Source organism: Neovison vison, chromosome 13 (assembly GCF_020171115.1).
Source record: "Neovison vison isolate M4711 chromosome 13, ASM_NN_V1, whole genome shotgun sequence".
NCBI lineage: Eukaryota > Metazoa > Chordata > Mammalia > Carnivora > Mustelidae > Neogale > Neogale vison.
In genome coordinates, this window is record NC_058103.1 from 146,189,677 (window position 1) to 146,213,658 (window position 23,982).

A 23,982-nucleotide genomic window follows, 5' to 3' on the forward strand; every position below is an offset into this window, starting at 1 on the left:
CTACTATTGTTCTTCCCGGTAGCCAAAGGAATCAGGGTGCATGCGGAAAGGTTAAGGGACTTCCTCGCGACGACGCAACCAGTAGGAGTCAACAGCAGGTCTGACTCTAAAGGCTACTTGCCTCCTGGCTGCCTCCCACTGCGCTAGGGTCATCTTGAGGGCTGGAAGGGCGGTGGGACAACGACAGGTCCACACTGCGCCGGCATGTCCCCATGACCCTAACCCAGCTGGAAGGAGCCAGAGGCTCCCGTCTCCACATCCTTTCCTCTCCGTGCGGCTCGGTGACTCACGAGCCTCCCTCCTCCGTCTCGGTCACCGCCGGTGTTGTGCGCTCTATGCTGGGCTACAGGTGAGTTAGTGGGTCGGCCTGGACCCGGCGCACTCCACAGCTGAACTACCTAGTCGGGCTCCCCGTCTCTCAATTTCACAAGACACCTGACCTTACCCAGCGCCCAAAACAAGCTCGCAGTCACAACTGCCTCCCTCTCCGCACCCCGCCCGGATCCACATCAAACACGACCCATCCTTTAGTCCTCCTCCCTTTTCCCCGCCCCCTCCGGGCCAGCCTTATCCAATAGCGATTCAGCCCACGGGCTAAAGACGTCAAAGGTAACCAACTGTGGAGGGCTTCTTCCCCGAGGGTTCCGCCTCCATTCTGAAAAGCAGCTCCGCTGACCAATGGGCTGCCCGCTGGATGCAATGAACTCGCGGGGCTGGCAGAACAGCGGCTGGGCCGTCCAATGAGAGGGCGGGTTCCGTGTCGGGGGCGTGGCAGAAGCCGTCGTCAGGGGCGTGGCGGCAGTTGCTTGGGCGGGGCCGGTAGCGGCGGGAGCTGCACTGGCCAGGGGTTCCGGCTGCATTTCCATGAGCGCCGCCGGCAGCCGCGGAGCTGCAGGAACCGGGCTGGGGGCAAGCTGGCCCGCGGTCAACCACGCGCAGGTAAAGCCACGGTCGAGCGAACTCCGCTAAGCCGGGATCGCGGCCGGTATCCGTCGCGCCAAACCCCTGAGTCCCGAGGTCCCCGTCGTGGCTCGGCCCATCGCGCCGCTGCCTGCGCCTCTGATTCTCGGGGGCCTGTCACCTGGCGCCGCAGGGGTCCGCAGGGTCGGCTCGCCCAGTGGCGGGGAGGGAGGCAGCCCGGACCGCAGCGGGTGGGATACGCCTTTCTGAAAGCCCTTTGTCCCCTCCTACCGCGGCTTCCGAGGATGGGGACCTCCCTGACTGCGGCCTCCCTGCCGACCATCCCATCATCGGTGCTCACTCTTGGGACCTCTGGGGTCTGGGGAGGAGGTCTGCCGACCCAGGCCTGGTGATGGAGGTCAGGGATCCGCAGCTGGAAGGAGAGGGCCCAGGGGCCTGATTACAGCTCCCGGCATCCCGGGGGCCTCAGCGTTTCAGGGTTCCAGGGGCGCACCAAGGACCGATGGGTTCAAGTTGTAAGGAGGCAGCTTTCGACCCAGTCGGAGGCGCACTTACTGAGCTTGGCCCCGCGCCATGCACTGTTCTAGGCGCTTCGTGGGCTTTATCCACAGAGAGCTGTCCAGCAGTGCAAGCGGCTGCCCGTCCGGGGAGGCAGCCAGTGCCTCGACCTTGGAAGCGTCCAAGCAGAGGCCAGATGACGGCCACCTGTCAGGGATGCTTCCGAAAGACTCTCAAAGGAGGCCTCCATGACCCACCTGTAAGGCCCTTCTCCATTCGCAGATGCACTCTGGGTGACCTTTAATGCCTAGCTTGAGAGGGCTTTTTTTGGGGGTCTGTTAGTTGGGAACTAGGTGTTGAATTCACCATAATGCATTTTGTGGTCTTAACTCTGAAGAGTGGGTGTCAGCAAAGAGAATGGAGTATACCAAGAAGATAAGGTTTATTTAGCCATCATGAAACTCTGTAATTAGAACTACCTTGGACTGCATCAATCTCCCCCAATCTTAATCTCCCCCAATTCCTCTCTTTTGGTTGCCCCCCCCCTTCCAGTGGATCAGTTTCACCTGCATTCCAGTAACCAGATCCAAGGGCAGGTTCCAAGAACAGTCTCAAGAGAGGGGCCTGGGAGACTGTAGGTTTGGCACAGTTCATGTTTTCTGCTCCCGGAGCTTTTCCAGGGCCATTTCGTTACAACCGCATTAAGTCGAGTCCAAAGAAGAAACCATACAGTACCCCTTTCATTACTCCCTGGCATTTGCCTGAATGGAGAGGACACAGTAATCTTCTGAAGGTCAGGAGGCAAAGAAAGAATGTAAACATAACTTGCTGTTTGTTTCAGTATGAATTAGACAGAAGCAGACCAGATCGTAGACTGTGGATGGTCAGCATGGACTTGGGGGTGTTTTAGAGCTGATGATCCCTTAAGTTAAGAGCTTACCTAATCTGTCTATTCAAGGCACAGGTGAGGAAACTAAGGCCCGCAGGGGTCCCAGGGCTGACTGGTCATCGCAGAGTCACGACTAAGGGATGATTAGTTGACCCTGGATTTAGCCAGGGCATGACTTGTATTTTACTTGCTCTCTTGGTAGTTAGATTCTAGGGGAGTCCAGAGAGTTCAGGAACACAGATTTTGGGGCGAGTGCCCAGATTGGAATCCTAGCCTTACTTCTTATAAGCTGTGACCTTGGGCAAGTTAGTTAATCTCTCCATTGCCTCTGTTTCCTCGCCTATCAAACAGGAATGTTGATGGTACTGAGATTGGAAGGTTGTTTTGAGGATTGCAGGAGTTACTGTATCTGAAGCATTTAGAACAGTGCCCTGTGCGTAGTAACCACTATCGATTTGCCAACTACGATGTTCTGTTGCCTTTTTATGCCCCCCCCATCTACCATGCAGTATTTTCTATCAGGAACTAATTTTTTTTTCCTGTCTCCTGCCCCCAGTTCATTAAACATATTCCAGATTTCAGTGTCGCCTAAACGTCTGTGGGGTTTTCCAAGTCACATTGCATTTAAAAAAAAGGTTTCTTTTATTGAATCATGCCATCCCTTCTCTCTGTTGTCCTCTCCTTGGAATCACGCTGCTTTGAGACGACAAATCTCTTTTATTCTCTTTAAAAAGAGGGAAAGAAATCCTTCAAAGTGATAAAGTCCGTGATAATACCAGTCTTCCCAGCATCCTTCCAAATTCTCAGTTCCCTCTGTTTGGCTCTCTTGTCCATTTGTCCGTGTGATGCAGCTTGATAAGAAATGGATAAACATTTTTAGATTAAGATTTCATGAGCCACTGTATTAAGTGCTTTTCGGAAGTTCAAGGATCGTGTGTCAAATGCATTTAAGCAAGTCACTTAGTCATTCGAGCAGGGGGAGCGCCGGCAGCGCGGTGTTCTTGGCAGGAACACAAGTGTGTGACTGATTGCTGCTGGTAATGTACCTTCTTCACCGGTTTTCCTGTTCTCTTCTTGAGCTTGAAATGAACGAGATGGCAAGTACAATGGAGCAGCTTTTCCTTTCTCTGTAGCTGGAAAAGTTCCCTTTCTCTTCTTTCTTCCTTTCGGCTTCGTTTCCTTTATCGTCTTCACAGTTTGGATAAACACCTTCTCTCGGTTTGCCAGCCAGTTCCCTTTTAATTGGAAGATACCTGTCACCTGTATTTGCCGGCAGGAATTCGGTCACCTTTGGTTTTTCCTCCTCGGTTTTTATGAGTTTTCTAGGATGAACCAAAGATTGTCAGGGTCATGGATTGGCACCTTCTTAAGAATTGATTCTGAGTTTTGGGATTTTGTTTCCTGGCATTCTATAGAGCTCAGCCATCTTAGAATAATTGTTTTAGGTTCTTTGTGTGTTAATATGGGCCCCTTTCTCTCCACCTCATTTTCTTTTCCATAACATCTTAGGGAAAGGCTTCTGGTTTGCTGTTATTCCTTCATTCTTCCGTGTAAATCTTTCTCCTGGTCATCTCCAGCAAAGCCTGCAAAGAGTCTAGTGGTTCCCCTGTGCCCAGAACACAAGATAATTTCTTTGGTCCTATGGAAGACAGAGGTAGAGTCTGCCTTTTTTTTTTTTTTCCTTTCTTTCTTTCTTTCCTTAAATCCTGGTTATTTGAGAAACCCTGGCCGGAAGACTTCCAAAGTAACAGAATTTCACGTGGCAGAATTTCAGCCAGATCTCCTGCTAACAGTATCCTGGTGTTTATTGCAATGTGGGTTTTGGGTACTCCTTGACTAATTTGAGCATGTGGCTGACTCGACCATGAGGTGTGGAAGCCTTCCTGCTCCCTTTTGGACTAAACTGTCCCCGTGAACAGAGCCCTAGGGGCTTGGTCTGCCTCTGGATATGGTCTTGCTTGAGAATTTTGTACAGCAGCTTTCTACGTTCCAACCTCGTTGGCCATGCATGGACACTTTTAACCCCTGTGCTGCTGTTTTTGTGTTGATACTGTGTGTGTGCTGACATCATCTCCCCACAGGATGGTTTTTCTTTTTCTTTAATTTAAAAATTTTTAAAGATTTTATTTATTTATTTGACAGAGATCACAAGTAAGCAGAGAGGCAGGCAGAGAGAGAGGGGGAAGCAGGCTCCCCACTGAGCAGAGAGCCCAATGTGGGGCTCGATCCCAGGACCCTAGGATCATGACCAGAGCCGAAGGCAGAGGCCTCAATCCACTGAGCCACCCAGGTGTGCCAGGATCGTTTTTCATATCTGCATATTTATTTTTGTTGTCTTGATTCCAGGGCATCATGTTTTTTGGATTAAACGTTTTCATTTTATAAAATGGCTGGTGTGGCCTGATGGTCAGGCCTGTTTGTTATCCGTGAAGCTTGGGCACTAGACCCCGTTGCAAGGCCCCCTTGCCCAATCTTGTGAGATTGTGAAGTAGCAAACAGGTAAGGAGCTTACTAGAGAACTAGAACATCGATACCCTTGGATTTGCCATGTTTCTGATTTTTCTTTTGTTGCTTTTAAGCAGAGGTTCATTAAGTTCAACAAACGGAGCATCTGGTGTGTGCCCGGAAACCAGCTGTGTGTTCTGTTTCTGCATAAGGACTGTTTTGTTTTTCCTTTACATTGAACACATTTTTTAATGTTTTTCATTCGAATTTTTAAAAATGAGTAATGCACTTATACAATGAGTGAAAATAGTCAAAAGGCACCAAAGGCGAGCCAGTAAACACATCTCGGTCCAGCCCTGAATCCTGCTGCCTACTTCTGTTCCTTAAGAGGCGACCAGGGATACTGATTTCCTTCATCCTCCAGGGGTGTTTCACGCGTCCATTAGCAAGTTCATCACCATTATCCCCTTCGTGGTAGCATACTATACATGCTATATGGAAGCTTGCTTTTTTTTTTTTCACTTAGTATTTCTTGGCAGTATGGAAAGAGAGCGCTCTGTTGTTGTTGTTTATGAAGGTGGACTATTTTAGATGTCTCCTTTCCGTTTCTAAGGATGCTAAGAGCCAGTCTTAACTCAGGCAGCAGCCTCACGTGGAGATCCTAAAGCATCTTGTGGATATTTAGGGGCAAACTGTGTTTCTTCTCTACATCCCATCGCTCTAAGCCTAAGAGGAGGCCAGGTGAGGTGGAGTGCTTCCCTTAAAGGTCATCCTGGGGAGGGAGAGTGGAAGCATTGGAGAGTGAGGAGCAGTGGGCCTTGGGCCCTGCCCCTTGGCCTCTGCTTAGAATGTGCTGGAATTTCCAGGAGAGCTTGCTGTGTTTTCTCTGGTCTCCGGAGAAGGCTCCTGGCCTTTCTGATACACATTTCAGCACCACTGTCACATCCAACCCTGGCTCCTCACCGCGGCGCTGGCTCCGTTGTTCCTGGTCCTAGAGCATCAGGAAGGAAGCCTGCCCCTCACCGCCGGCCTGGCCTTCCCATTGGGGTAGCTTTGTTCAGTGCCCAACCTTTTTCTCTAGGAAAAATGAGCTCTCCCACCTGTGCCTTGGGGGAGTATCCTTCCTAAACCAACATTTGGGAATGTCATTTTGGTTGTTCATAGGAATGTTTCCCAGATTCTCTAAACCACTTTACCATTTCCAAGGTCTGAACCTGATAGGGCCTGGCCAAGCTTTCTCCAATGGTGACTTGAAGAAGAGAGTTCCGGGTTCTTCATATGTGAATTTTCTATGGCTGTACTTGTGTGTTCCATAACTGCACGGAATTAAGCATGGTCTTGTGGTCTTCTATGGCTCCCAGATCTTGCCTGTTGTTCTGTTTCCCTCTTTTCTTCAAATGTGCCTTAATCCTCATAGTGCTTTCATTTACCTCCGAGTCTAATTTAAAATCACCTTGAAATTGAACTGAACAGCCAAGGTCTTTGTCAGCCAGTCTAATTTCGAGTCATTGCTTTCTGGTCTTTGCTCTGTGCTGGGCGTCCACAAGATCAACCATTTGTACCATAGATACTGTGCTTGGTGATAGGAGAGGGAGGTGGCCTTATCAGTTATGCCTTCTCTAGTCTCCCAGGGGGTAAAAGAGAGAGAAGTTTTGAAAATCACCCCATTTGTGCACTATCGGTCCAAACATGTATTCGTATACCGTTCCCTTAGTCATGTCAGAGCAAAAAAAACAAAGCAGGAAGTCCAACATAGGATTGCCAAATTTTCATCTTTTCAGAGATAGAAATAAAAAAGCTTTGTCATCTCCATGTTGCCATCTTTTTATTTATTTGTTTGTTTTTATAAGATTTTATTTATTTTAGAGAGAGAGAGAATGAGGAGGAGCAGAGAGAGAGGGACCAGCAGAGGAGCCCAGCATGTGGCTGTATCTCACGACCCTGAGATCATGACCTGAGCTGAAATCAAGTCAGGTGTTTAACCGACTGAGCCACCCACGGGGCCCTTGTTTGTTTATTTTTAAGTAAGCCCTGCGCCCAACGTGGAGCTTGAACTCACGACCTCAAGATCAAGAGTCACACGCTCCACTGACTGAGCCAGCCAGCTGCCCCTGTTGTTAAAAGAAATTTTATTTTATTTTATTTTTAAAGATTTTATTTATTTATTTGACAGACAGAGATCACAAGTAGGCAGAGAGGCAGGCAGAGAGAGAGGGGGAAGCAGGCTCCCTGCTGAGCAGAGAGCCAGACTCGGGGCTTGATCCCAGGACCCTGGGATCATGACCTGAGCTGAAGGCAGAGGCTTTAACCCACTGAGCCACCCAGGTGCTCCTTAAAAGAAATTTTAACACCAAAAATATGGGAAGGTTCATGTCCCAGGATAAAGAACCACCTTTTAAACAAAACAGATTTAGACCGATCAAAAGGTTGAGCTGGTGGAGATGGAATCATGGCATTGGGTTGGGGGGGGCGGGATGCTGAAGAAGAGGGTTCTGTTCAAGGAGGTTTCTACTTTTTTGGTTTCCTTAAGCAGTGCTGGCTGCCCCCTTGCTGGGACACCAGGCCATTCAGGCAGCCCATCTGGACTAGTTGCGGCATGGTTTGGTGTGGGTTTGTGCCCAGTGTTTCAGGCGGTGTGGACTACTCCGTGTACTCCGTGATCTGCATTTGTAGCGCCTTAGGGCGACTTGAGCCAATGCACTGTGGGGTCTTGATTTGTTCACGTCTAAGGTGCCACATTTGGGTTCATAAGAACAAGGAGAGCGGGAGGCTGGGACCAGACCCCCACCACTCATTGGAATTGAGACCCTCCGGTGTATTTATACACCGGTCTTTTGAAGCATATTCTTAAACTTATTAAATTCTCAATTTACTACGTCAGGTGGTGGCTCATGTTGTTTCCGAGATAGATTGGGACTTCTCTTCCGTGTCCCCATGGCATTCTTTGCTCTGCTCTACCACACCATTTCCATCCCAAGTCAAGGATAGTTCCCTGAGATCCCTTGGGTTCTCCTTAAATTAAGAACATTCGGACTTTTCAGTTTCATGTTAACACTAATTGGGAATATTCCAAAAGTCTGTCCCAGATGATTGGGATAACCTCATTATGGCTGGGTCCAACCACACGGCCTCCGTGTGTGGGAATTTCTCGTGAGTTGGAACCAGGTCACCTGCTACAGAGAAGAGGACAGAAGGGCTTAGCGTGGGGAGGAGGAGGAGCTGAATCCGGAGCAGCCAAGGGATAGCACAGAGTCCTGTGCCAGCGGAGGCCACGGCAACACTCCCAGCAGACAGGAGGGGACCCGGGATCACAGCTGTTCCCCTGTGCCTGGTGCCCAGCGGCAGGACCCGCCCAGGACAGGACAGGAGCACAATGCTGTGGTCGCGAGATTTCAGGTCTGAAGAGTGGCATCAGGGCCCCCTGGTTGACTCAGTCAGAAGAGCTTGCGCTTCTCGCTCTTGGAGTCGTGAATTTGAGCCCCACAGAGGGTGTAGGGATCACTTAAAAATAACAAAACTTAAAAAGCTTTTTTAAAAAATGGCGTCAGCCTCGGGGCCCCTGGGTGGCTCAGTGGGTTGAGGCCTCTGCCTTCGGCTCGGGTCGTGATCTCAGGGTCCTGGGATCGAGCCCCACGTCGGGCTCTCTGCTCAGCAGGGAGCCTGCTTCCCCCTCTCTCTCTGCCTGCCTCTCTGCCTACTTGTGTTCTCTCTCTGTCAAATAAATAAATAAAATCTTTAAAAAAAATGGCATCAGCCTCATATTAATGTAGTTAATCTCACCTTTACTGCTTGAATAATATTATTTGTACCTTTGTCTTGGTCCCCACCATTGTGAAAGCGCGGAAAGAAGTTTATGCCAAGTTTTATGTTTGTACATTTTAAAAAATAATGTAATAAATAATAATCAAATAGAAGTAACTCAGTTTAAATTTAAGAATTGCATAAAAAGCCTTCAGGGGATCTGGCAGGACTGGGTTCCCCCTACCCAAAGGGGGCCATCTAGCACCTTAGCTTAAAAAAAACCCAACATAGGGACACCCGGGTGACTCAGACGGGTAAGCCTCTGCCTTCGGCTCGGGTCATGATCTCAGGGTCCTGGGATCGAGCCCTATTGGGCTCCCTGCTCAGCGGGGAGCCTGCTTCTCCCTCTCTCTCTGCCTCCCTCTCTGCCTACTAGTACTCTCTCTCTCTGTCAAATAAAAAAGTAAAATCTTTAAACAAACAAACAAACAGCGTAGGAGCCCTAAGCTCTCTGGAGCAGACTGAAGTTTCCAGACGGATCTCTATCACGTGCAGCTCCTTGCCATGTGCTGAGCACTTTGGAAATGGACTTGAAATGGACTTGAAGTTAGTTTGCATCATTAGTGTCCTGCCTTAATAAGGTCTGTTTGTACATGCAGCTTGCACTGTGTCTACAGCAATAGAAGGGGAGCCCTCCAAAAATAATTTCCTTGGTTCTTTTTGCTTGTTTAATTCTGGAGTTAAATTTGGAGTTCACTTTCTATTGAGATTTGCTTGACCTGCACGCTGTCGTGGGAACAGCCTGCGACTGCCGTGTATGACTGTTATTCACTGTCATCGTCCCAAGGACAATGGAGTCTTGACCATCACTGGGCGTGCACTTGAACCTCAGCGACCATGGGAGACTGTTTGTACTGTAGCTAAGTAATCACGCATGCATTCATTCGTCAGCTTTTGTTATGGGAATGTGAAAGAGACACAAATAGAATCATATAGTGAACCCCCTTTGGGGGGGTTAATTAAAAAGGACCCCTTTATTAAATGTGATTATATTAATATCATCGCACTTTAAAAAGTAAGTGATTCTTTACTATCAACTATTTGATGCATCTATTTGAACAGATAGTCCAAATTTCAATTGTATTTTTTTAAATTTTTAATCTTTTAAAATAGATGTTATTTATTTGAGAGAGCGAGAGGGAGAGCACAAGGAGGGGGAAGCAGGAAAGGGAGAGGCAGGCTCCCCGCTGAGCAAGGAGCCCAATGAGGGGCTTGATCCCAGGACCCTGAGATCATGACCTGAGCTGAAGGCAGACGCTTAACTGACTGAGCCACCCCGGTGACCCCAAATTTCTGATTGTTTTAAAATGTCAGAAATGCTTTTGTTCTTTTTTTAAAGGTTGTATTATTATTATTTCTATTATTGAGAGAGAGACTATGAGCAGGGAGGGAGGGGCAGGGGGAGAGGGAAAGAGAGAATCCCAAGCAGTCTCCACACCCAGCGTGGAGCCTGATGCGGGGCTCAGTCTCGTGACCCTGAGATCATGACTTGGGCTCAAATCAAGAGTCGGGTGCTCAACCGACTGTGGCACGCAGATCTTTCTCTTTTATGTAATGGGCAGCACTTTGTGCATGCTGTCTCCACCCTTTTGTTCACTAGCTGTGGAACGACATGTTTTCGTAAATTTCCACACGCGTCGTACTTCATCCTGTGAACCTCTTCAGGTATCTGATTGCGACACTATTCTCTCTCCAAATTGAGGGAAACACAGTATTCCTAGGAGCTTGTGACCTAACTGGAGGCTTTCGTTTGTTCAGCAAGCATTTATGGAGCCCTCTCTTTGCTGGGCCTGGGCCGTCTGGCCCTTCATGGGGCCTGCACGCCCTCTCCCCTGCCATCAGCCCATGCTTGGCCCCAAGGCCACTGTCCATTAAAGCCTGCGAGCTTCCCGCTGCTCCCCGCTAGCTCCCTATGTGGCGCCAACTGTGTTCCCACTGTGGACTTGAGCTTCTCGGTCCATCGAGAAACCTTGGCTGCGCTGCTCGTCTCTATTTGGATCATGTAAGTAAAGCGGCCATGCTCTCTTGTCGGTGATATAAGTGAGTCCATCTAAATAGTAAGATGGGGAAATGCTGAATAGCTTATAGGTGAGGACATTTCCCCCAATTTGGAAAACGCAGCCCCTTTCTCGGGCCTATCATTAATATCATGCATCGGTCTATTTATTGACTTGACATAGAAAGTCGGATGTTGCCAGAGAAGTCTTATCTTTGCCACCAAAAAGCTTCTAAGCGGAATGCAGATTTTTTTTAAGGCCCTCTGGTTGGGAGAGGCCTCAGAGCATCCATTGAGGGAGCTCTAGAAGTCGGGATCCATCCAGCTCCGCAAAGGGCTTCTGAGATGGATGCCTGCCTGGTCTCTTTGTATCTCCAGAAGCTTATCCACAGCCTCTCCCAAGGGGCTTCAGTTTCCTTGCATGCCTTAATAATAATTCACAGAACTATTGTGAATCCTAAATGATGTAATGTCTGAGGACGCACTTTGTAAACAGTACCTTATGTAATTGGTCTCTACTGTCAACTTTATGGCATTTCGTGACATGTTTGAGGAATAGCTGAGGTTATTTTTTTTTTTAAGATTTTATTTATTCATTTGACAGGTAGAGATCACAAGTAGGCAGAGAGGCAGGCAGAGAGGAGGAAGCAGACTCCCTGCTGAGCAGAGAGCCCAATGCGGGGTTCGATCCCAGGACTCTGGGATCATGACCTGAGCTAAAGGCAGGGGCTTTAACCCACTGAGCCACCCAGGCGCCCCTGAGGTTATGTATTTAACTCACATGCACTATGGGGCTTAACCCACTGAGCCACCGTGAGGGACACCACGGGGACTCTGTCTGTCCCCAGAGCCTGTGAATTCTCCACCCTGTTGTCAGTGGCCCCACTACCCCAACATCGGTGCACACCCGCAGAAAGCATCTCGGTAAAGTAGAAATCTCTGGAACAACAGTTGTTCTGACCTATTTACACAGACTTGATTCAGATACCATAGATATTTGAGGAGGGGTTTTTCTATCTTCCTTAAATGCCAGAAAGGATACCTATGTTACGATTCAGCTATTTCAGGGCACCTGGGTGGTTAGGTCAGTTAAATGTCTGTCTTCGGCTCAGGTCATGATTCCAGGGTCCTGGGATTGAGGCCTCCATCAGGCTCCCTGCTCAGTGGGGACCCTGCTTCTCTTTCCCTCTGCTGCTCCCCCTGCTCATGCTCTCTCTCTCCCTCTCTGTCAAATAAATAAATAAAATCTTAAAAAAAAAAAAACAACAACAGTTCCACCAACATTTTAATCTAGGTTAACCTAGGATTAATTGTATTCAAATTTATATTTTCTGGATTATGTCCTAAGCTCATGTGTGTTAGAAAATACCACAGACAGTTTTGTTGCATTGAATGTTTTGGAGGAAGTTACCCGAAATTGTGAGTCTTCTAGTGGTATTTCAGGATTTAGCTGATTGCCAACAATCAATGGGTAGCTTTCTGTCTACCTTTTCTTTGCGTGCCTCCTTCCTTCTGCTACCTAAAACAGCCCCTCTGGGCTTTGAATTCTCTTTCTTTTTGTGTGAGTAGTTTTTGAAGTCCATTGGTTTCTGGCTCTTTGAACCTACTAAGATATGCTTTTGACAAACGGGGGAAATGGTAAGAGAAATATGATATTACACTGTAGCTTCTCTGAGTGATGGAAAGGGGAAAACTCCCATTTAGATGGGTCATTATTTGCCTGAACTCTGAGATGGTCTTTAAAATATCCAAAAGCTGCTGACAGCCCAGGTCACACTGAGCTTTCTTTTTTTTTTTTTTTTGGCTTCATGGTAGTGTGGCTGTTACGCACTGAGACCTGCCCCTTTCAGCCTAATGTAATAATCTCCTTGTGAGAAAATTCTGTTCAAAGGATCCGAACGGTGATGCATTAGGCCTTCCCATCAACTTGGCCAATAATTACGTATGGAGTACCCCACTGTGTGCTCAACACATTATATTTAAACTTGTGTAGAATTTACACGAGGATTGAATTAGAAGGGCATGGACCAGACTCCCCAACAGAGACAAAAGGAATATGAATCATTACTTTTATGGGGAGATGAGGCTAGTTATGAAATTTTCTAGTTATGAAAAGGTGTTTGCAAAATGCAAAGGTGGGAAATGTTATGATTTTTAGGGCCTTAAGGGGATAGACCCTCAAAATGAAAATTCCTGGATAGGTCAGCATGTCGTACAAAACTCTTTGTGTGCTAATGCCGTGTGTTAAGTATCTTGAAAAAAAAACAAGAGAAATGACTTGGGTGCCATCGAGGTCTTGGCAGTGATACTCAAATGCAAAAGACAACGCCCATGGATCGGGTCCCACAGAGCCACATAAATGCTTCTCACACCTCCTACCATGTGCCCCCAGACCCTCTGTGTACCTGTGCAGCTCCGTGTGGCACCATCTTCTCCTTGGGAGTAAAGCCCTGAAGCTTCACCCGCAGTGACTCACTCCCTCTGCTCCCAAACCCGTCCCTCTTGCCCTGTCTGCCCGTCTACTGACTGTCCAGCATTCCTGGGCACTTGGCTCAGCCTGGGAGCCCAGCCAGGTGTCTGCAACCCCAGCCCTGCTTCTCACCTTCTCTTGTGTCCCATCTCTTCCCGTGGGTCCCTACCTCTCTGAGCCCAGCTCCTTCCTTCTGCTTCCTTTGTTTGAATTCCTCTAGTATTTGTAGTTATCACTTTAGAATTCCATACTTAAATATGCTTGGAGTTGCACTGTTTCCCAGTTATTTCATGGATGCCGTGCGTGGCACTTTCCTCATAGTCCCCGTCGAGCTCAGCATGAAGCTCATGCCGTTGGTACCCGTGGGGAGCAGAGAGGAATGTCGGGAGAGGGGTGTGGATTTCCGTAACATCCTCCCCACCCCTGTAGTATTAACACACTTTTTTGGAGGGCGGGGGGACAGTTTTGTCCTCTTCTCTTACAAACCACTGCTTTATCCATGAGGATGCTTCTAGTTTATACAGGCAGATCGGTCTTTGAGAAACGGGGTCACTCTCTTTTCCAATTATGGAGAAGCAGTTCCATCATTTCTTTTTTTTTTTTAAAGATTTTATTTATTTATTTGACAGAGATCACAAGTAGGCAGAGAGGCAGGCAGAGAGGGAGGAAGAAGCAGGCTCCCCACTGAGAGAGAGCCTGATAGGGGTGTCCATCCCAGGACCCTGAAATCATGATCTGAGCCGAAGACAGAGGCTTAACCCGCTGAGCCACCCAAGTGCCCTGAGTTCCATCATTTCTAATGAAAGAATCTTCCTTGATGATTGGTTCCTCGTCTCTCGGGAGGCACATGTGCATGGGGGGAGCCCAGGACAGGAGGAACCCCTATAAAGGGAGCTAGGGGCTGAGACGCTCCTGCCTTACAGTACACGGTATTGCACAGATGTCTCCTGTGGGGTCGGGGGCTGGTCACCGGAGGTGGGCTCCCAAGCAGATGCATGGCTGATGTGGGTAAGCTTTAGACGAAAAGCAGAGGAAGAGGCCACCGGCTGGCGAGGGGTGGCGGTGGGGACTTGTCCTTGACCTTAAAGAAGCCTGAGAAAGCTTGCTTCCCAAGGAGGCAGCAAAACAAGGACAGGCCTGGAGCAACAATGAGGTGTTTGTGTTGGATGGATGAGGAGACAGAACATTTGAGGGTGTGAACCCACTTCTGTCTGTTTACTTCGAAAAGCAATCATTTAGCAGAGACCTCCAAGTGTAATATCAACCCTTTCTGTCTGAGAGCTTTTGAGTTTTCTTTTCTAGCTATTTCAGTGTCCTCAGTGAAGGACAGCCGGGGGGACCAATCCCAAGTTCTTCATGTAGTTAAAGTCCCTCGCTCTGGCTTAAAACTAACATTTTTATAATCTTGAAATATTTAATAAGGCAGTTTCCCTCTAAATAACTCAAGGCATTCTACAAGCCTTATCTTGAGTATATCTGTAGCTATTTCATAATCATAAAGCTTTTCTCCTAACCTACATAATTTCATTAATTACTTCCCCTTAATAACCTGTAACGTTTGCAACCTCCTCCCTCCCGTTTTATAGAAGAAAAAGCAAACTTTCATAAAATTTAGGTAATGCACCCAGGGTCACCCAAGGTCGTTTGGCAGAATCTGAACTCAAACCCAGGTCCTCTGATTCTAAAATCTGTTGTTTGATTATAGCACATGGGCTCCTAGGGTAAGCTTCAGAATCCCCAGAGAGGGTGAGTGATCTGCCCAGAGTTGCACAGCACAGCATGTTTAGAGGAAAGAATAACTCCAGATGCCACTGGAAGCTTCTGGTGTGCAGACAGCATGGGGATCCCCCCACCCTTCTCACAGCGAGAATCCAGCACCTCTGGTCCTTCTGCTTGGGTTGTGACCTAGAAGTTGGGGACGTGACTCCGTTAAATGCCCTGAAGGAGCATGGCTGATGGCAGACGCCGGGTCTGGCCTCCACGGAGGCCCCGTGTTGAGGCTGGCTTGTTCATTTTTAGCCCAACGGCCTGAGCCTGAGTCAGTCCCTCATATCAGCATTTAAGCAGCAGAGTTTGTCTTAGACTTGGCCATTTGTCACAACGGAATCCAAGTGGCCTTTAAGCGTGCTGCTCTGGGCTGGCATGAGATCCTGTTTCTACTCCCAGCGTCCGAGGTATTTAGAAAACAGAAATCAGTAAAGCGTGCCTTGAAATGCCATGCACATTGTCTACCCTTGCCTCAAGAACCTTCTTGGTCTTGGAAGGACAAAGAGCCCAGAAGCTTTCCTGCTCTCCAGGCCTGTGTTAACAAGGGTCTGGTGGCTGAGCCCCAAGAGGAGCTCTTAATTGCTCAGAGAGCCACAGAGCCAGGAGGAGCCGGAGAGCTGGCGAGCTAGTCTGGCGGGAAAAGTCTCCCTCCCCTGGGGAGGGTCTAGGGGCTTGACCTGCTAGTCAGGTCTTCTCACACGTGTACTTCTTGATGCTTGCATGGTGAAGGACAAATGCTAGAGGAACCGTGGGCCGCATGGGTGATGCTTTCATTGTGGGGCGTGCACTCTGGATGTCTTAGCTAGGTAGCCGCTCTCTGCCTTGGCCCTGGGGGCCGTGGGAAACCAGAATGCTCAGAAACGGGGATTCCCAGTTACTTTTATTTTCTCTCTGAGGGTAGCTTGTAAGTCTCCTGTTTGAGCTCTGGGGGCAACTTCCCTCTTCAGTCAAGGGCTGGGCCAGGCACGAACTAGGTCTTACCCTGCTGCCATTTTTTCCAGTCTCCTCTTTCTGGTAGTTTGTTTGCAGACACAGAGGACAGGGCAGGAGCCGTACTGTGTCCCAGCTCACGCCCAGGACATTTCTTTTGTGCAGTGAATCAGGAGAGGCTCTTCTCTTCAATTGTACCCTTCTCTTAAAAATTCCAGGAAACCGAGTGCTTGGGTTCTTGGGTTCGGGCAAACTGAGATTTGCTTCTGATATTATAGAATTTACTTACGGTATAAGTTTTTTTGTTTCGTTTTTTAACTCATGACCATGAGATCAAGACCGGAGCCAAGATCAAAAGGCAGACGCTTAACCAACCGAGCCACCCAGGTGCCCCACGGTATAGGTGTTTTAATGCAATGTGTACGGGGATCAGATAGCTTCATGAAAGTGCCTGTCCTTGTAGAAAATTCTAAGCACTCCACAGAGGAAACACCTGGCTTACGGGTTTTTGTTTGTTCTCAGGTAAGGTTGAAATGGTTTCTCGGTGGTGGAGAAAACAATTTTGCTGGCGATTTTCCTAAGTGCTTTACCCCTTGGTCCCCAGTGGGAAGGTCAGCTCTGTTCCAGCAGGGCTACCCGCTAAGGGGAGAGGCCCGTCTCCTTTCTGTATTTGAGTCAGGGCCTGTGAAAGGGCTCAGTTAAATGTGCGTGCTTAACTGTGACTCAGTGTCCAGCTATTTTTAGGTTAGTGATTTTCTTTTAGGAAGACTCGTGGGTTAGTAGCCATTCCTGACATTTAAATGTGAGGTTCACATTTGCTCGTATAGAGTAACTTTCCGCTTACTAGGAACTTGTAGGACATTCTCCGAAATTCCAGCAGGTTGAGTATGTGACCATATGACTTTGTGGAAGAATATGGTTCCATGAAACACTTAACACATGAGTGGCTTTGCACAAAGAGGCAACCTCAAGGCCTGATTTGTGGCCACAACTCAAGACAATGTTAACATAAATGGATTTAATTACCTGTAAATTCCTCCCCTTCTCTTTACCAAATTGTGTGTAACTTTGGGCGGTCTCTTCATTTTGTATCCCCTGACTTGTCAGAGCTGTTGCCTTGGATCACCAAGGGGCTTTCTCCTTCCTCGCGGCCTTGTCTCCCTCCCCTCAGCCACTTCCCGGCGCCATCATACAAGACCTTGACAGCCACCCAGTCCGATGCGCCGAAGGAGATCTAGTCGAGGTCCGCAGTGCTGAGTGCTCAGAAATAAATAAACTTGTTGGGGCGTCTGTTGGAAACAGGATTGGCCCCATCATTGCCAGGGCTCCCCATCCCTTCAGACTTGAGGTGGTGACCCTGAGGGCTCCTCCAACAGAACTCTCCTTGGGAGGAGAGCCTGCATGTGCTGAGAGGTGGTTCTGTGAGCTGCTCAGGAGGGGCTCACCTGGGGCCTTGGCACCTCACTGTGAGCGAGAACAAGGCCTGAGTCAGCCCAGCTGTCGGAGGGCACGGTTCTGGGTGGACCGGGATGTCCCTTGGCGCCTTCCAGCCATGCGTCTGCCTCGTCCCAGCCCCGTGGCAGTGAGTGGACGGCTGGGCTTTCTCCTAGCCTCTGCTCTGGGCTTGTTTCTCTCCTGCTGTGGAGTTGCTTCTCATTTTTATTTTATTTTGTTATTTTTTTCTTCTCTAACGGCCGTGACTTCCTTAGCTAAATGGCAGGTAAAATGAGGAAGAACCTGGCCCTCTTCCTCCCTGCTTTCTCCTCCGAGGTGCCATGTGGCCTCCGTCTAGGGTCGACTGTGTTTTTCCAAACTGCCACCAACAAGGCTAAATGGACTGGAGTGACAGGAGCTTTTCTTCAGCAATGTGCTGTGGCCTTCCGCTGTCTTCTGACGCTACTCGCGGGGCCATCTTGAGGAGCAGAGCCTGTCAGAGGGCATCGAGGAGGTGTGTCCGCAGAGCCAAGCCGGGCAAGAGTGGGTTTACCTGCAGGAAGAGTATGGGGGCGAAGGGACAGCGCCTTCCATGGGAAAGAGGGAACCCCCCCCCACTGCCCTGGCAGGAGAGAGAGGGCTCCGGGCTGTGCACTGCTGGAACTCCTTTTACCACAGAAACAAGAACACATCTTGGAACTGTTAACAGAACCTGGTGAAGGGCACTTACCATCCAGTGGTTCACTAAGTTCAACATGGTTCCCCGCTAGAAGAATCAAGAAGAGTGTGTCCTGGGGGTATCTGCAGCCCTGGGGGAGGCCCACCCATCACCCAGCCGGTTACTCTGTTGTTAAAGCAGCCCCTCACAGCACCTCTGTGTCGGGTAGGAGAGAGTATCTTTTGGGGTAACTTCTGCCAGATGGGGGTGTTTACTAAGGAGAGCTAGAGGAGAGCTCAGCAGTGGTGATGGTCCAGCTAATATTTGGGGGCACTTGCCATATCTGAGGAGTGTTATAAAATACCATCTCTGGGGGTGCCTGTGTGGTTCAGTGGGTTAAAGCCTCTGCCTTCGGCTCAGGTCATGGTCCCAGGTTTCTGGGATTGAGCCCTGCATCGGGCTCTCTGCTCCACAGGGATCCTGCTTCCCCCCAAACCCCGTCTATCTGCCCGCCTCTCTGCCTACTTGTGATCTCTGTCTAATAAATAAATAAAATCTTTAAAAAAAAAAAAAATAAGGGCGCCTGGGTGGCTCAGTGGGTTAAGCCGCTGCCTTCGGCTCAGGTCATGATCTCGGGGTCCCGGGATCGAGTCCCACATCGGGCTCTCTGCTCAGCAGGGAGCCTGCTTCCTCCTCTCTCTGCCTGCCTCTCTGCCTACTTGTGGTCTCTGTCTGTCAAATAAATAAATAAAATCTTAAAAAAATAATAAATAAATAAAATAAAATACCATCTCTGAATCAGCATGTTCAGAGAGGCCCCAGGACAAGCCCCAACTGGTGGGGCCAGGAATGGATCCTGGACCAGCTCCCGGCAGGGCCGGGACCTACATGAAGTCCCCCTCCACACCAGAGGGAATAGGAAGAGGTTAAGAGTTTGGTTCGGTTTGGTTTTCCTTAAGAGGTGGTTACAGTGGGACCCACAGAAGTACTGAAGCTTATTCATCAGGTCCGCTTGGGAGGGAGACACCCCCTCCCAGATGCGTCTGTCTCATGGTTTCCATAGGTCCTGGTCCTGGGAGAGGAAGGAGTGGTCTGACAGTTGAATCACAAGGCAAAGAAGCCAAGCCAATATTTGTGCACAGAATCCCGTTTGGATTGTGTTAATAAGTAGCCCGTGAGTGTTCATGTGAGTTAGCTGCTTTGGGTCTGAATTGGCCGGAGCTTGTCTGGGTAACAAGGAACTTTTCAAAAGGGCATGGCAGAGGGTGTCTTAAGCCTGGAAGGGCAGCGGTGGGGAACTACTGAGTCATGAGAGTAATTTGGGCTTATTTTCTCAGAGTTCTGAGCAAGCCTGAAATCAAAGTGTCATCAAGGTGGTTCCTTCCCGAAGGCTCGGAGGGACGATCTGTTCCAACCATGCATTGCTCCCAATATCTCTTGTTGCCGGCAATGCTTGGCATTCCGGGTCTCGACAATGCTCTGCCCCAGTCTCTACTTTCACCTTTAAAAGTTCTTCCCTCCATGTCTGTGTCTCTGCGTCTAAACTAACTGGTCCTTACAAGAGCACTAGTCCTGGGGTTAGGGCCGATCTTAGCTTAATTACATCTGCCAAGGACCGATTTCCAAAGGAGGTCACATTCACGGGTCCCAGGTGGATGTGAATTTGGGGGGGACACTATGCTTCCCACTATACCACGTAGTGAATTTTCTGGATTTGAGTTCTCTGCCCAGTTTTTTCTTTCTTGCCTCACTGTACGGTTTTTTATCATCATTGAACATTAATATTCTGAGGCTGAAATCATTGCTTAGCCAGGCAGGTGGAAGGAATATGACAGAATCATGGGCCTAAATGGCACAGCTGCAAATGTATGGCTGTTTAACTTACTTGAAGGAAGAACAAAGGCCATGAAGGTTGTGATTTTTGGAGTTCTGTTGTTAATGGTTCACAGAGTTAGCTGGCAGGCGGGGTCTGTCTCTTGTGACAGAACCCAGAGAGTTTTTCTTGTCCTTAGCCAAGGACTGCAATTCTATCCCTAGAATTTCAGAAATTTTGAGCTGTGGGAGACCTTTGGCATCATCTACTTCTAACCTAATCCTCACATTTTCCAGATGAGGTCTTTAGGGCCCCCAGAAAGGTTAAGTGACTTACTCAAGGTCACTGGCTTGGAAGGAGCAGGGCAGGCGCTAGGACCCAGGTCTCAGAATCCCAAGGCTGGAGCTTCTCCCAGCCCAGGAGGGACCCATCTCCCAGCATCTGTGTCTCCATCTCAAAATAACCCCCTTAGCCATGGGAGAGCAGTGAGAAGCCGGGGCCCTCGCACAGGTGGAAAGACTAGTCAAGCGTGTTGTAGAAACTGAGGCACTAAAAGGTCCTGTCCAGGTGGGCGTTTTGTGGTACATTACACCTTGGGTTTCCTTGTTAACGCAGAGACTACGCACAGAATTTTAACTATCAATGACAGCATTTTATGAGTAAGTCCTAAAATGACCAGTGGGAGAAGGGGAGGTGTGCTGGGCTCTGGTGTGCAGTGAGCCTTGCCCTTCCTTTCATGGAGGTGGGAAGGGGTGTGGGGGGGTGATACTTCCTTTCCATTTTGCACACGCCCAGCCCCCCTGCTGTTCCGTGGGACTCCTTTTCCCCACCTGGGCTGCCTGATACTCATATTAATCGCATGTTGCCTGCCCAGGAAAGGGAGAGGGGGCACACGAAATAGTATAATGGCAGCTTACTTTGTTATGTCTGGAACAAGTTCAGAATATTAATATTCCGTGGCAGGTCGAACTTGGAAAGAAAGAACACCATAAAAATCAAATGCAGCAAGGTAAATTAAAATGCATGTCAAGGGTTTTGTTCTGAAATTGCCAGTTAATTAATGCCTGGTTTTATACACACAGACACACCCATGTGTGTGTAGATATATGGATTTAATATGTATATTAAATATGTATTTATATATAATTCATATAAACTGTACATACACTTGCACAAACTCTCTCTCACACTTACACATGTTCCTTCTGGACCCTATACTCAAGACCCAGTTGTAGATCTAGCTGCTCCATAAGTCCTTCCCTCCTTCATTTTCTTCCTACATGCATTTATTCTTGTCTCCAAATTTCTAAAGTTTAGAGAACCCTGAGATAAACTTCTTTTCGAACGCTCGTGCACTGTTGGCAAGAATGCAAACCGGCGAGGCCACTATGGAAAACAGAATGGAGGTCCCACAAAAAGTTAAAAATAGAACTACCCTATGACCCCGTAATCCCACTACTATTTACCCCCAAAGTACAAAAACACGAATTCAAAGGCATACATGCCCCCCCTTTATTTATTGCGGCATTATTTCCAATGGCCAAGATGTGGAAGCAGCCCAAACATCCATCAGTAGCTGAATGCATAAAGCACATTGGTGTACCTATATATGCAATGAAATACTACTCAGCCATTGAAAAGAGAGGATTGTGGCCGTTTGCAGTGGGGTGACTGGAGCTAGAGAGTAGGATGCTGAGCCAAAGGTCAGTCAGAGAAGCACGAATACCATATGGCTTCACCCGTGTGGAATTTAAGAAACAAAACAAATGAACAGAGGAGAAAAAAAGAGAAACAATCCAAGAGCCAGACTCTTTACTGTAGAGAACACACGGCTGGTGACTGGCTGGGAGGAGAGGGGCTCGATGGGAGAAATCGGGGCTGGGGATGGAGGAGGGCACTTGTGCTGAGTGCTGGGTGTTGTCCGGAAGTCAATCACTGCATTGTACACTTGCAACTAATGCTACACCATATGCGAATTATACTGAGATTAAAATAAACATTTTAAGAAAGATTAACTTCTTTCCTCCCCAGGTAAAGTGAGAGTTCTGCTTCACTGCGGTCCAGTGCAATGCTTCGCATCATGCTAGGCACACAGTAGGTTGCCGGGTCCTTGAGCCACTCAAGTTCAAGGGAGGTGGCCCTGGGGACATGTGGTCGAACTGCCCAGCTTCTTGGGACTTCTGGTTCAAGCCTCGCGTCGAGGGTGGATCTCTGGACCATAATAATTACAAATCTCTCAGATTATTGCCTTCACTGAACTGAATTCAGTTTAAAACCCTTGATGTTTTTTGAGGGTTGAGGAAATTAATTCTCTAGTGCATTTGCTATTAAAAAACGTTGTAGGAGGACATTGCCTATCACATCCCTCAAGGTCCTCTTATATAAAGTCCCACAGAGGGTTTTTTTCCCTTTCTCTCTTTCTTTTTCTTTCTCTTTTTTCTTTTCTTTTTTTTTAGTGATTCTGTGCCAGAAAAGCCATGTTTCTCCCCTTGTTATCTGTCTTGCTTTCTGGGATCAGAGTACAATACACATTACCTTTCTTTCTGCTTTGGAGAACCAGGAGATTAACTGGGTTTCCCCTCTTTGCTCTTGTAGTCAGAAAGCTCAGGTCTATTCTAGGCTTACTCACATCCATGATTGTTGTGTGTGTTCTCAGAGGGATTTTTCTTGTCTAGATGTTCATAATTCCTTCTTAGATTTTTTTAAAGGTTTTACTTATTTATTTGACAGAGCAAGCGCACAAGTAGGGGAACCAGCAGGCAGAGGGAGAAGCAGGGAGCCTGATGTGGGGCTCGATCCCAGGACCTTGGGATCATGACCCGAGCTAAAGGCAGACGCTTAACCAACTGAGCCACCCAGGTGTCCCCTTCTTAGATTTTTTTAGTTGTTATTTTAAGGCTTTTTTCTAGTATCGATATTATTGTTATTATTATGAATTTGAATATGAAAAGAAAAAAAGAAAAATTACCTATACTGTAGTGGCCCAATGACTGTGGTATCCAGAAGATTTGGGCATACAGTATTTCCTCTTCTATCATTAGTAATTGCAGACTAGGGGCACCTGGGTGGCTCAGTCAGTTAAGCATCCATCTCTTGGTTTCAGCTCGGGTTGTGATCTCAGGGTCAAGCCCCACATCGGGCTCTGCACTCAGCAGGGTCTGCTTGTCCCTCTTCCTCTGCTCCTCTCCCCACATGCATGCTCTCTCTCTTCCTCTCAAATAAATAAATATTCTTTTAAATTGCAGACAGGAAGAATCTAGAAGTAACAATGGCTTAAACATGGAAGGGATTATTCTGTCCCGTAAAAGAAACCCAGAGGTAGACAGTCTAGGTCTGTCATGGTGGCCCCATGAAATCACCAGGGCCCCCAGGCTTCTGTCTTTCTACTCTGCTGTCCTCTTAACATGGCTCCTAGAGCAACCTCAAGGTCCCTTCATGGCCCAAGGTGGCTGCTGGGGTTGCAGCCACATCATCTGCATTCCAGGGATACATGAAGGGAAAAGGGTAGAAGAAGAGTTAACCTCCTGCCTTTTAAGGAGGCTTCAGAGAACTCAGACCAGCACCTTCAGAACTGGTTAGAATTTAAATGTGGACTCACCTACCTGCCAAGGCAGCTGGGATCTGTAGTTTTTTCCAGTGCGGCAGGCCCATTTTACGGTCTCTTACTAGGAAGAAGGAAAAGACTTTGGGGAAGCAGTCAGCCTTCTGCCACAATTCTGGGTTTTTCTACACACATTCCCATTCAGCGTTCTGTTGAAACCTCCTCAAATAGTTTGTGGAAAAAGGCATAGATAGATAAACATCCACTTGAATAACAACAAAACGCACCACACTTTTTTTTTTTAGAGATTTTATTTATTTGAGAGAGAGAGAACATGAGAGGGGAGAAGGGGAGAAGATCAGAAGGAGAAGCAGACTCCCCATGGAGCTGGGAGGCTGACAAAACGCAGCACATCGGATGTACCACTCTGTCTTTCCAGATTTTTTTCTATGAATTTATTATTTATATATATACTGATTAATGTAGGTTTTGAATATTCAGTCAGTGCAGACTGATCCAGGGCCAGAGGGATCTTAACACAGGTTCCTCCAGTGGTCCAATGGCCACGGGAACCACTCTGGCACCATGAATTATTAAGCAGGCGGGGGTGGGGTCAGTGTTGGGGCATGATAGGGAGTGGTGGGGACTGTGGCAGCACGGAGGTCACAGGCCCTGTCTGGAAGGGGCAGCTGCCTCTCGGCTCCATCCGTTATTGCCAAGTGAGAACACAAGCTCAGTGTTGCCAAATCTTCTCTTTCCCTATCTTTTTTTTTTTTTCCCAAGAGGAACCAGAAATTCAGGTTTTTATCTGAAGTCCCC

At 48.2% G+C, this 23,982-nt stretch overlaps 1 protein-coding gene across 1 annotated transcript in view; it reads left to right on the forward strand.

Moving 5' to 3' along the window:
• Positions 1 to 831: 831 nt before the first annotated feature.
• ABHD2 (abhydrolase domain containing 2, acylglycerol lipase) overlaps positions 832 to 23,982 on the forward strand; it is a 99,457-nt gene continuing 76,306 nt past the window's right edge. The window contains exon 1 of the mRNA XM_044231690.1: positions 832 to 939. The gene's annotated coding sequence lies outside the window, so the exon portion shown is untranslated. The remainder of the gene's footprint in view (positions 940 to 23,982) is intronic.